This window comes from Vicugna pacos, chromosome 4, assembly GCF_048564905.1.
Source record: "Vicugna pacos chromosome 4, VicPac4, whole genome shotgun sequence".
NCBI classification, from domain to species: domain Eukaryota; kingdom Metazoa; phylum Chordata; class Mammalia; order Artiodactyla; family Camelidae; genus Vicugna; species Vicugna pacos.
This window is the reverse complement of record NC_132990.1, coordinates 76,576,125-76,587,146: the sequence shown is the minus strand read 5'-3', so window position 1 is coordinate 76,587,146 and position 11,022 is coordinate 76,576,125. Positions and strand designations below refer to the sequence as shown.

Here is an 11,022-nt window from a genome sequence, read left to right as displayed (position 1 = left end):
ACAAATGACAAATGACAAATGCTGGAGAGGCCGTGGAGAAAAGGGAACCCTCCTGCACTGCTGGTGGGAATGCAGGTTGGTGCAGCCACTGTGGAAAATAGTATGGAGACTCCTCAAAAGACTAGGAATAGACTTCCCATATGACCCAGGAATCCTGCTCCTGGGCATATATCCAGAAGGAACCCTACTTCAGGATGACACCTGCACCCCAATGTTCATAGCAGCACTATTTACAATAGCCAAGACATGGAAACAGCCTAAATGTCCATCAACAGATGACTGGATAAAGAAGAGGTGGTATATTTATACGATGGAATACTACTCAGCCATAAAAAACCAACAACATGACGCCATTTGCAGCAACTTGGATGTTCCCGGAGAATGTCGTTCTAAGTGAAGTAAGCCAGCAAGAGAAAGAAAAATACCATATGAGTTTGCTCATATGTGAAATCTAAAAAAAAAAAAAAGAACATAAATACAAAACAGAAACAGACCCATAGACATAAAATACAAACTTGTGGTTGCCAAGGGAGTCGGGGGTGGGAAGGGACAGACTGGGATTTCAAAATTTGTAGTTACTGACAGACAAATGCAGAATAGATAAACAAGATTATACTGTATAGCACAGGGAAATATATACAAGATCTCGTGGTAGCTCACAGCGAAAAAGAATGTGACAATGAATATATGTATGTTCGTGTATAACTGAAAAATTGTGCTCTACACTGGAATTTGACACAACATTGTGAAATGACTATGACTCAATAAAAAAATGTAAAAATAAAAAAATGCCACAGGGCGGTGGGGAAGGGCGAGGTGGCAGGTTGGATGGGAGGAGAAGGCGCCTCTGAGAAGGGGTTGTTTAAGCTAGGATTTCAATGAAAAGATGGAGCCAGCTGCCGGGGGGTTGGGAGGAAGTCACCCAGGCTTGGGCGGGAAGGAGTCAGGTAGGTTTCAGGGCAGCTCACCTGGAGGTGGGGTTGGGTGAGGGCAGCAGGGAGGCTGTGACAGCTCGGGATGAAGACCTGGTGGGACCCGGCGCCTCCGTCAGCCAGGGCGGGGCTGGGGAGGCCCCTCCAGGAGCTGGTCGGAGACCCCGGGGGCGGGGGCGGGTATTCTGTGTATTTCGAACATTTTATTACACAGGGAATCCATTTGTTGTAGAACAGCTAGAAAACGTAGCTAAGTAAAAATTTCCCAATACCCAGAGATAATCAAGGTTAACATGTTAGTATAGCGTGTATATTCTGACATTTTCAGGGCTGCTCTACAAAAACAGGTTTTTAACTATAACTGTATCACATCCCTTTTTTTGCACTTAATATGTTGTGCATCCATGTTCACAAACACCTCGCCAGCCCTGCATAGGCACAAGATTATTGCAGAGTGACTGCCAGCCCTCCACAAGGACACTAGCATGTCCTGGAGCCACAGCGGGCCCTTCCCTACCAAGGATGGACTTGAATAGTAGCTTTAATTCACAGGCGACTATTGAAACCCAGAAGTTTTAAGTAGCAGGCCTGGGTCCCCAGCCAAGGACATGGAAAAGCATCATCTAGCAACTCAGGTGTCACCCCCTAGGTGATAGGTAGGTAGGTTCACTTAAGTTTAACCCAGGAGCGCAGCCAGATAAACAGTTTAACCCTGGGTCTCTTCTCGGTAGGCAGTTAGGGGCATCTCGTCCGGGGACCGCCGAGCTGCAGGGCTGGGCTTGGAGCGAGCCCTCCCAGGGCAAGCGTCCTTTAACCCCCAAATTGAGCTTTCCTCCAGTTGTGATCAACCAAGCCCTGGGTGCAGTTCGTACCTACCTTCCATGAGTCACCGTCTCTGGGTGCTCCCCTGAAGTTGGGTGCAGATTCAGGAGGGGATGGGCCTGAGGGAGCCCCTCTCTTCAGCTGCCCGCGTGGGGTAGGACTGTGTCGTGGCGGGATTCTCCAGGTGGAGACTATGTGACGTTGTAGAATCTGAACCTGGGTCTCTGCTAGCCCACAGGTAAGAGCGTCCTATCATGGTTAGACATTTGAGAAGAAAGAGAAAGTGGCCTTCTGGGAATGGAAGCTCAGAGGGGATTTCCCGGAGTTGGAATGTTCTGGAGAGTCCTTTGATTTGTGCCAGCAATGCCGTGGAGGTGTGCCTCCTGTTGGGTCTCTGTGGCCTCTGCTCTGGAAAGACGCGTGGAGGAGATGAAGCTGGTGGAGGCCGGACAGGGCTGTGGGAGGACGCAGCGGAGAGGCTGCTCGGCGGCACATGTGGGGGCTGAGGTCCTGCCTGTAAGGGCCCCCGGGCAGGGCCTGGGCCTCCCCCAGAAGCTTGCATACAGCAGGAACTCAGTAGCAGTGAGCTGAGTGTCCAGCAGAGGAAGACAGGGGAAGTGGTGGAGGAAATAAAAAGCACACGCGATGCCGATGCCCCAGACCCGGCGTGGTGGCCGTCGCAGGTGCGCGTCCCTGTGGCTTGTGGCTGTGACCCCCTCAACTTATTCTTCCAACTGCCCTCGGCTCCAACCCACCCTTCCAAAGCCTCCCTCCCTTCTGAGGACGGGATTCTCGAGGGGACATAATTGAGTCCACAGACATATATTGAGCACCCACTGGATACCGGGCACTGTTTCGGGGGCTGACAGTGGGGCAGTGAACAGCCCAGACACACCTGTGCCTTCAGCGGCCGACAGGAAACACAAGCAGATCCCCTCTGTGGAGTCTCCCGGGGAGGGGGCTTCAAGGAGGACAGAGCGAGAGGTGTGAGAGGACGGGGTGCTGCTCACCGCTGGGGCCCGGGGGGTGGACATCTCGGCGGAGTTCTGAGCCAACTGACGGGGTTGCCCTGTGGCTGCTGGGAGACCAAGGGCAGGGGCCCCCTGAGCAGAGGGTGTGTTCCTGACAGCAGGGAGGCCGTGTGGCCGGGAGTCAGGGGTGAGGGGCAGTGGAGGGGATGGGTCTGTGAGCAGCTAACACCAGGCGTGTGTAAACGTTCAGTCGGTCCAGTGTAACAGATCGTCTAAAGGGGACAACATGTAGACACGGAGCTGGTGGAATTATGGCTCTTGGATCAGATGGACCTGGTTGGAATCTAGCTCTGCCCTTGACCGCTTCGTGGCCTCGGGCAAGTTCCTTCCTCCCTGGGAGCCTCCGTTTTCTCATCTGTAAAATGGGGCTGATCTTAGAACCACTTTTGAAGGTGGTTGAGGAAGAGACCCCAGAAACACGATGCTGAGTGACGGAAGGCAGTCACAGAAGGTCACATGCTGTATGATGTCACTTGTATGACATGTCCAGACCAGGTAAACCCACAGAGGCAGAAAGCAGACTCAGAGAGGCCAGAGAGGCTCTGTGGCCCGATGGTTACAGCTCAGCCCGGGATGTCCGACTGAACTCAAAACGTCTGCTTTTCCTAAGGATGTGACCTTGGGAGATTCACTGCTTTGAGCCCCAGCTCCCAGACCCATCCAGTGGGGCATAATAACTGTACTTATGTCGTACAGGGAGAGAGTCCATGGATAACGTTCAGTCTGTAACATGCGTAACCCTCAGCAAATACGGTAAATGTTAGCTGATCAACAACGGCCATTTCACTGGAAAATTCTTCACTTAAGACATGAGGGTGAACTTCACCCGCCGGTTCCGAACCACAGGGATCAAACACCTTGCGCCTCTCATCCCTCGGCTGGTGGCCACCTGGTCTTTTCATACTACATCTTAATCTTTCAATAGCCCGACCGCCCCCAAGTGCCAGGGACGGGGAGTCTGCATTCGCATGTACGTAAAACGTACCTCGTAAGCTTTGTGAGCGCAGGAACGTGTCTGGCTTATTCATCCTGAGCTCCCTGGGACCCGGGACCGGAGGTGACTAGCACACAGGAGGCACTGCATCAGTATTTGTTGAATGAATGAACATAAGTTGCTTTTCCTAAACCAGAGGCGTTAGTCTGCACTGCGCTATTTACACTTGCCAATCACCTGGCTGCCCTTGCACCTGGGCCCGTGGGCGGCGCGCTGAGCGGTGGGGTCTGCACACGGGATCATTGCACTGTGTGCACCCCTGGGTGGCCACCGTCTGCTGTGTCCTGTCTCCGGTCAGCCCACTCGCGTGAATTGCCTGCTGACTCCGTGATGCCGTCAGGGGCTCGGGCTGGCGCTCGGACACAGTAAACTCCGATCCTGCGCGCTGTGTGATCTGCACGGGAGAGTCTCGTCCACTCATCTGTGTTATCACCATTATGCTGGCCCTGTAGCTTCAAATCGACGATATTTCTTTTTAAAAATTAGCCTTTCCTTGTGATTTTATAATCAGCATTTTTCCTAGTTGTACAAAGAATACAGTCTCATTGTAAAAAGAAAAAGGCAGACGTGTGTGAAGTCCCCCCCCCACAGTAATCACTGTGGCTAGTCTGGGGCACACCCTTCCAGGTTTACTTCTCTCGTTAGACATAAGCAGGTTCATCTAATACGTGTATTGTGTAACTTTTCGTTTTAAGATTGTGTCGTGGCCTTGGAAGGTGAGTACCTTCTTTCTTTTAAAAGCTGCAGAATCTGGGGATGCCACAAGTGGCCAAGCCCCCCCGTTTGTGGACGTTTGTGTCGTGTCCTGTTTTTTGCTATTACGAGTAACTCGGCAGTGGGACGTTTTCTTCTTTTTACTGAAGTGTGTCAGTTTGCAATGTTGTGTCAATTTCTGGCGCGCAGCACCACGTTTCAGTCTTCTATGCACAGACATATTTTCCTTTTCATATTCTTTTTCATTATAGGTTCCTACAAGACACTGAATACAGTGTCTGTGCTGCGCAGTAGGACCTTGGTTAGGCAGTGGGAAGTCTTGCGCATTTATTTTTGCACCTTGTACAACTATTTTCTTGGAAGCAATTCCTGAGCCGAGTTGGTGGACTCCCCAGGCCTCAGTTTCCCTGTTTTTGCGTTGAGGATACTAATGTTTACCTTGCAAGATGATATAAGGTCATGTCTGTAAAATATGTAGGCCGGTTGGGTGCCCAGGGTAAGCATTTGATTCTTTGGTTTTATTTTAAACCCGAATGCATTAAACCCAGCAGATCGACCCAGTGCTACTTAAGCTCTGGTCGCAAAGAGAGTTCAGGCCGAGTGTGGAGAAAGGGTGTGAGCACTGATCCGCGAATGCAGCTTCCGGCCACCGGCCGGTCCCTCCTCCCAGCTCTGGGTGCGAAAGTGGGAGCAAAGGAAACTTCCTTAGGCATCCACGGGCAGGGGTAGGGAGCTGAAGATACGAACCGCAGGGTTTTAAAATCGTTTCTTTGGGGGTGGGTGTGTCAGATGTGCACGTGTGTTCAGCTCATGTGAAGTCCAGACTTAGGAGCCAGGGAGAACAGAGCCGTCTCGGGACGGCCGGTCCTGTCAGATGGGCTAGGAGACCAGCAGACCCTGGAGGCAGGGCTCTGACGGTCTGGGAGGCGTCGGGGGTGAACGGGGTTTGTCGGGATGAAGGCGGTGTCTCTCAGCACCAGACCCTCCTGTTGGCCGCGTTCCCCCCTCATCCTGCAGCCCCAGAAGTGGGCACACGCGTGCTCTCCCCTGAGCATCAGGCTCGTCTTGCTCTTCTCTGCAGTCTCCTTCCAAGCACACAGCAGCATGCTGATGACAGAGCTTCACGATGGGTCCAAGTTTGGCCCTAACTGCGAATAATGAAGCCCCGAGCGGCCACCTTGTGCGGATGGTGAACTGCCCCGGGGGACACTGGGCCCTCTGGGTGACCCGAGGGACCCCTGCCTGCACTCTGGACACAGGCACGGTGGGAACAATCTGGGAGCCACGGATTTCCCCTTCCTCCTCCTCCACAGAAAGAGGGGTCAGAGGCCCAGCGTTGCCCCTGCAAGGAAGCCAGCGTCCAGAATTGTTAGTAAAACAAAAGGCGATCGTCTGCCGAGCCCTTTTAATCACCTAATGGCGGGGACACCCGACGCCCCAGCTCAGGTTTCCGGAGCTCCGGCCGCTGTAACTACAGCCACGTTTGGCCCGGCTTCTCCACATTACAGCCGCGACAGGGACGCACACAATTGAAGTATTTGAGAACAATGAAATATGCATGGCTATCGGTGACAGCCCCATAAAGTGCGGCAATTAGCCGCGTAATCCGAGAGAGGGAGCCGGCCCCGGCAGCCCGTGGCTCCCCATTAGTAAAATGCATTTTGTACGTCCTCATCCCATCAAATCAACTAACACTTCCTTTAATTGGTTCATGAATTATACAGCCGCCCCGCATTATAATTTAATCGCCTGTAAACATTCATAGGGCCCCACTGTAAAGCGGCTCGCGCTCATTAATTCGTTAATTTCAGCAGATGGAAGGGGAGATCGGATGAACGGTGGCAGAACAGAGCGCCTTGGGCAATGGAAGAAGGGAAAAAAGGTGGGGGGCCGTTTAGGTTTTTTCAGGGCTGTCAGAAACTCAATCTGTGAGCTGTCAGCAGCCCGGACCCGTCCCCCACCCCCGCCACTCCACCGGCTGCGGGAAGTGACTGGCGGATTCATACGGAGGCTTGTCAACCGTCTTTAAACATCAAGCCAGCGGGTAAACCGAGCCCAGTGTAAATTAATTCTTGTCTTACGGGCCCCCCTTTCTCTGTCCCCATGAATTTTTCATGGCGGGCAGCATAAATATTAATTCTAATAGCTCTGCACAGTGGTTATTATTTCTGTTTTATGACAAATATTCATAAAATATTCAGGACCCTTTTTTAGAACATTTACACACTTGACTGTGAATTTTCCCAGTTTCCGGGGACACTGTAAGCATATTGGGGTTCTCTTGATGGACTTTTCCCCCTTAATTAATACCGCTGGTTGTTAATATTTAATCAGATTTAGCTTTTTCGAGAAGGAAAACCTATTAGATCAGAGGCCCGAAGGGCACTTTTCTCCTTCAGTCTGTAAAATGGGACAGTCTGTTTCTCTGTGACACCTGGGTAATCTGACGAAGGATGACCTCCCTGCCTTTTTATCCTGAAAACAGTATCTGTCTTTCCTGCCCGTGTCTGTTTCCCTCTTACGTTTTAACCGAGAGCTCTGGCGGCAGCCCACCTCACTGTAATGAAATTCTTCGAAGATGCCATTGCAATATTTATGCAAGGATTTAACATAATTTTGGAGTAATTAAAGTATGGGTTTAACAAACACAGTGGCGGATTCCTTAGGCAAGACAGCTGTGACTGGGGATGAAGGCTCTTTTGGAATCCATGTTATTTATCTTTAACTCTGAGAGGCAGCTGTGCATGGCGTCCCCAGGGAGACAAACTGAGCAGAGGGTGCCAGCCCCAGGGAGCCGGTGGCTCTCAGGTGATGGAGGACACAGGTGAGGTGGTGGCCTTGGCCCGAACGAGTCTGAGGTGTGGGGTCCGGTGAGCCTGAAGGCTGGGATGCCTAAGTGGTGCCGACCTCACCCCACGCTGCCCTCCTACATCCTTTCAGGGTTCTTTTTCCATCCCCTGATTCTCACCAGCTGCTTCAGGAAGGTTCTAACGACTGCAGGGAACAAGTGATACTGTTTATGTGCAGGAAGCTAGCAAAAACAGTGACCTAGAGGCAGCCGGACCTGGAGCCCAGTCTGGAGACACCACCCAGCCTCTCGGGAGCCTGTTTTCACCCTTGAGACGGGCAGGCTCACAGGACCTTCATGGGTTAAGTGGGACAACACATGCGTGTAACAGGCATATTAGCACAGGCGCCTGGTGCGTAGTATGTAACCGTTTGCAACAATGGTGATGGTGATGGTGGTGGTGATTAAAGAGGGGCAAAGGATTAAAGTTGAAGCCAAAAAAGTAAATGCTTTTAGACAGGGAGATTCATGGAGGAAAACTCCAGCTGTGGAAAGGGTTAAAGCCGCGGCTTCTCGGCAGCACCCTATAAAAGAGTATCTCGTGGCAAAGTCAAGAGTGGAGGTTCTGACGGCAGGAGGAGAAAGCACGTGGCTGGGACCTGCTCTGGTGGCTCTTCACTGGGTGCATCATCATGTGGCATTTGTCGCTGAGGGAGACTGGCTTTAGAAAGGAAACCTCGAAATTCATTCACCTCCCCTCCGTCGGCTCCCCGTTTTCTGGGACGAGTGACAAGGACATGCACTTTTTTCCCCAGCAGCCCAAGGGTCCAGATCTTGCACACCCTACTCTCTGGTCCTTGAAGCAAATTTCTGCTTGTACAGCAGTGCCGGGGGTGGGGGGTGCACGTGGTAGCAGGGCGGCCGAGAGGAAGGCACATGGCGGGGCCCTCCTTGGCAGAGCAGACGCCCTATTTCCTGCCTCAAATCCTTCCAGCTGATCTGCTTAAAGTGGAGGGAGAGGGCTCTGACGCCGGCTTCCTCTGTGGCAGCTCACGCTGAGCCCCGAGTTCGGGCTTGGGGTTTGGGGTTTGCGCTGAGCAGCAGATGCCACGACCTCCCCCTCCCTCCTTCCTTCCCCGTCCTCTCAGCGGTTTCATGATGGAGAGCCATGCTCTACCGCACAGACGTGGGAGCCGGCTGCCTGGGTTTGGATCCGGCCCCAGAGAAACAGAACTAACGGGTGCGTATTATATAGAAAGAGTCACTATAAGGAACTGGCCTATGCGGTTATGGAGACTCGCAGGCCAAAAGATCTGCGGGGTGAGCCGTCAAACCAGAGCCCCAGGAAGAGCCAGAAGGCAGGAAGGTTCTGGCCTCAAGGAATCTGAGGCGGGGTCCAGTGAGCCTTGCGGATGGAGGTTCATAAGCAGTGTCCATCCCACCCCCACCCTCTAGATCTGAAGGTAAGAAGAAGCCAGCGTCCCAGCTCAAAGGCGAGCAGGCAGGAGGAATTCTCTTTACTCGGGGGAGAGTCTGTTGGCGTCGCAATATCAACATACACATATGCACCGTATGCGGAGAGAGCTGATGGCTACTCTGAAGCTTTATTAAGTTGCACAGTCTTATACAGCAAAGAAGAATGACAAGGGAAGTGGTTAACAGACAGCGTCTGGCTCAAGGTCAGAAGACCCTTGATGTTTTGGTAAATCATGTTCGTGTTGGCACCAGCGAGCCTTACAGCTTATCAGGGCGGAACATATGAGAAACGGCTGCTTCACAACACTCTTCTTGGCGTCAGGCGGCTGTGCCTGTCTCAGGTCGCCCCCCCGCCCCGCGCCGGGGAACTTACCCGTCATTGGCTACCCAGCCTTCTCACCTCTGCGTCTGCAGCCTTTTATAACTTGTTTACCATTCTGGCCCAAGGCCCGTTCCTTTGTTCCCACAGTCGGGGGGCTACAGAGTCAACCTTTCTAGTCTGTGCAGGCCTTCGACTGATGGGATGAGGCCCGCCCACACTAGGGAGCACAGTCTGTTTCATTCACCCCTGCAATTGGAATGTTTGTCTCCTCCCAAAACACTCTCCCAGATACACCCAGAATCACGTTTGACCAAATACCTGGGTGCCCTGTGGCCCATTCAAGTTGAACACAAAAGTAACCATCATGGCCACTTTCTAGCTGGGGCACTTTGACAGGTTGCTGGACCCCTCTGTCCCACAGTCTTCTCAGCCGCTGTAATGGACGTAGTAATAGTCCCCTTAGGAGGTAGTGATGAGGAGTTATGGCCTAAGGTAGGTCAAGTCTTACGGCCCCATGGGTGTTCCGTATTATTATCTCCCACTAAGCAATTTGTGTGGATTATCATATTTAGCCCTTAAAATAACTTAGTGAGGTACTTTTTAAAAAATTCTCAAATGGGAGACCCACAGTTGGCTGGAAGGTGAGGCTGGAATTCAAACCTGGTCTTGCTGACCTCAGAGCCCATGTCGCAGGCACTCCCCTCTCTCTGCTGCCTCGGGAGTCCCTGCCCTCGCGGGTGGCAGCCTGGGGGAGGACAGACATGCAAACCAGAAGTTACAGGTCACTTCAGTGGGACTGAGGACTTTCAGGCTCCTGGTACCTTTTGGGACGTGTGTCACAGGCTGGGTTCTCCCGGAAGCAGACCCTGAGACAAAGTCTTGGGGTAGAAAAGGCTTCATGAGGAGGTAACAGCGGAGCCAGGAAAGGGGACTGAAGCAGGATGGGGCAGGAGGAGCCGTGGGCTCAGAGGGCAGGCCCGCCCCAGGCTCTGCCAACCTGGCGGGGACCTCCCGAGGGAGGGCTGTGTTGGGCAGAAATGGCCGTGGTACCCCTCCGTGCTTAGTCACTGGCCAAGGGCCGCCCCTAGAAGAGTGTGACCTTGCTCGAAAGCTTAGGTTAAAATGCCCATAACCTGGTGAAGGAGTAAACAAAATGTGGTCTATCCCTCCAATGGAACACCGTTTGGACACGAAAGGGAAGGAAGTGCTGATACGTGCTGCAGTGTGGTGAACCTGGAAAACTTTAGGCTAAGTGAAAGATGCCCGGAGTGTAGCTGGCATGTAGGTCCAAGTGGATATTCTATGTTATTATGATGCACTTTAAATAGATTATTATGTTTAAGCTTTAAAATAACCTTGCGAGATGCTGTCTTTTTTTTTCTTTTTTTCATTTTTCTAAATGGAGACTTGCAGGGCCATGCCTCGTATGATTCCATTTATATGGCGTGTCCAGACTAGGCAAATCCACAGAGGCAGAGTAGACTCACAGTAGCCAGGGGCTGGGAGCTGGAGGATGGGGAGAGACCACTCATGGATACAGGGCTTCCTTTGGGGCTGATGAAAGTCTCCTGAACTTACATCGTCTTGATGGTTACACACTCTATAAATACACCAAAATGAATTGCATTGTACAGTTTTAAGGGGGGGACTCATATCTCAGTAAATATGTTTAAAAAAAAACAAAACAAGAGCAGAGTTCAAGTCCCAGAAGATATTTACAGCTGGAGGCTGTACCAGTCTCCTGTGGCTGAACCACAAATTCTTCCTTGAAGGGGGACCCAGTGGAACATGCTCGTGTCAGCCACACTACCGGGCGCTGGCTGACTGTCCTCCAGCCCAGATGTGCTTCTGGGACTGAACCGGTGTCCACACCAGCGTACTTCATCGATGATCAGTGTTGCTCAATGTTCCCACTGTCAGAGGTGGTCCCTGAGGCAGCAGGA

General features: G+C 52.1%; 1 protein-coding gene across 5 annotated transcripts in view; it reads left to right on the top strand.

The window, feature by feature from the left end:
• Window positions 1-11,022, top strand: part of AK8 (adenylate kinase 8) — a 121,091-nt gene that overhangs the window by 98,245 nt on the left and 11,824 nt on the right. The window lies entirely within an intron of this gene.